At 44.3% G+C, this 2,900-nt stretch overlaps 1 pseudogene; it reads right to left on the bottom strand.

Moving 5' to 3' along the window:
- Positions 1-945: 945 nt before the first annotated feature.
- LOC102818948 lies at positions 946-1,999 on the bottom strand (annotated as a pseudogene).
- Between the last annotated feature and the right edge of the window lie 901 nt (positions 2,000-2,900).

The following is a 2,900-nucleotide window of genomic DNA, read 5'->3' on the forward strand; positions in this document are numbered from 1 at the left end:
GAGAGACCAATGAACAGATACCAAAAAATGAATGTCCACATCTGTATCTCCATGGTTCTGTCAGGCGTTCATGTCTGTTCTGATCCTTCTCCCACTTGGTCTTTCCCAAGATGGAGGCTCTGGGAATAGCTCAGTGTCTTGAATTAGAAAGCAATGGTTTTCTTGATTCTGCTACAAATTCCTCTAGCTGTAAGCCTTCCAATCTTCTAAATATTCCTTTATATGTGGTTAAGAGTTCTAGCACCATCCCTTGAGCCTGCTTGGCCTGGTATACTGTATTGTTGCTGATAGAACTCCTCACTGCACGTCTACCTGATCTACCATCTTGATTGTATATAATCTAACATAATACATTGTACTGTACAGAACCAGACTGAAACATACAATATTTTATATTGCAAAAATATTCATGTAAACACTTTATATGCATGGATTCACTCCCATAGAAAGATACCTCTATTAAGTTATTAAAGACCAGTATCAGCAGCATCCAAAAAACTATTTTAACAATAAGAACACTAAAAGTAACAACTATGAGGTTTATAAACAAGTGGTGGGAAAGGCAATTCTTTAAATTTGCTAATTTGTCATAAGAGGAGCAATCTGAAATATAATTTTAGGCTAGCGTTGTATAAAAAAACTTTAAAAAATAAATACCTTAATAGGTATAAGATCACCTAAAAAAACAAAACCAAATAGTTGTGTAATAATTCCTTTTAAGAGCCTACTAAAACAATTCAAGTTCCTGCTCCTAGCTAGTTCTGTAAGCACCAGCCTAGAAAGCAGGTTCTCCCACACATGTACGCCTCTTGTGCACAACCATATATTACAATACCTACTTAAATTTACTGTGCATGTTGGACATCAAAATTAAAGAAGGCTGAGATGAGGGGCTTGGAGTTCCCCTTGGGGATGAACACTTAGGGTCTGCCTCAGAAACACAGTTTAATCTGGTATGTCAATATTTAATTTGGGAGGTTGGGGAACATATTTTCCCAGTCTCTGGGTTATGACGACCCTGGCTTTCTTTCCAAGCATTGGGGCAATTTTGGGGGCTTCTGGAACTGATGTCTCTTCTGCATCTTCACTATCTTCATGATGATAGGTCATATGAAATGTTCCCATATTCTCTTAAAAATGGGAAAATTTCAAGCAGAAAGTGACAGACATCTCTTTGAATACCAGACCACCAATGATTTCCCCCTTTTCGTCTAAATGTTGTGGCCATTAACGTTATTAGTGAAAACCAAAGGGGGACAAATATGGATCTATAGGAGACTGTATTGTGGCCATCCACTCTGTGAGCCAACAGGACCGCAAACGTGAGAAGGAGCACAACGATCGTTATCCAGATCATGGCCTTGGTAACATGTGTCCTTCGCTGCCCCCCAACCACATCCAAGGACCGCAGGAAAAGGAGCATTCAGACAATGTAATAGAGGACGACCAGGCAGAGAAAGGACATGAGGAGCTACAAGGGCACGAACACCACCAGCCACGGCCATTGGATAATCGTGTCCAGTCTTAGGGCGATGAAGAGGAACTGCAAGACGTTGACCGAGCACAAGATCTCTAGCTCCAGGGACCGATCATGTCGGAAGCCCCAAACGCAAGCGGCCACGGACACGGGGGACACGAAGAAGAGTGGCATGAAGACCAGCAGCCAGAAGTGGGTCCCCCTCTCTACCCTGTCGCACACCAGGACTTAAAACCTGAGCAGCAGCAGGTGGATGCCCACGGAGATCAACATGGCTTAGAACTCCACGCGGGCCTCCCCCTTGGTGCTGTAGCGAGGGTTGCGGGCCCAAACGCCAGTGCCCACAGAGGCGACCGCGATGACCATGAGTTTCCACAGCCATATGAGTGCGAAGACCGCCCAGTAGCTCCACTGGATGACTCTGTCCAGGCGGAGAGGCAGTAGCGCCGAGAAGAGCAGCAGGCAGACGTAGATGAGGAACTTACTTGGGTTGAAGTCCTGAAAGAGGCCCCTGGGGTTCATGGCCAGGCCGCAGCCCGCCTAAACCTTCTCCCCTCCAGTGCTAGGAGGGCACTGCGTTCCAGTTGTGTCCCTGGCCCGCTGGCCCACTGTCCCTGCCTGCTTCCGCTCTAAGTGGACATCTGCCCTAGCACGCTTGAAGGGGGAAGGCTCGGACCTGTAGCCGGAGCCTCAATACATCTTGATTAAATGTTTGATCAATTTCAGATTGAAGAAGTTGTTAGACTTCTATTTCATCCTCACTGGATGAATCAATCACTTTAGTGGTTGGTGTAATTTTGAATAATAATATTATTAACTGATCTTCCCTGTTGGCGCATGGATATTATCCTATTACAGACAGCGTTGTAACCTCATGACTAATGTTGAAATGTTCTTTTTGAGAATAAATGCAACACCATTCCTCTTCAATTTGTCATTCCCGGCATAGTAAACCATGTGGTTGTCAATTTCAAAATGGCCAATACCAGTCCATCAGCTCACTAATGTCTAAGATATCAATGTTTATGCGTTCCATTTCATTTTTGACAACTTCCAATTTTCTTCGTACATTCCATGTTCTGATTATTAGTGGATGCTTACACCTGTTTCTCTTCATTTTGAGTTGTGCCCCATCAGCAAATGAAGGTCCCGAGGCCTTTACTTCCACAGGCTTTGCTCCATTCTAGCGACCAAGGTCAAGTCTACTTTGAGGAGGCAGCCCTTCCCCAGTAGCATTCTGAGTTCCTTCCAACCTGAGAGGCTCCTTTTCCGACACTATATCAGTGTTTCTCTGCTAGTCATAAGGTTTTCAGTGACTAAAGATTCACAAGTATAGTTCCTCTCTCCTTCTTCCTAGTCTGTCTTCATCTGGAAACTCATCTGAAACCTGTCTTCCATGGGTGACCCTGCTGGTATTTAAAAT

The sequence above is a fragment of the Chrysochloris asiatica genome, unplaced genomic scaffold (genome assembly GCF_000296735.1).
Source record: "Chrysochloris asiatica unplaced genomic scaffold, ChrAsi1.0 scaffold00018, whole genome shotgun sequence".
Taxonomy (NCBI): domain Eukaryota; kingdom Metazoa; phylum Chordata; class Mammalia; order Afrosoricida; family Chrysochloridae; genus Chrysochloris; species Chrysochloris asiatica.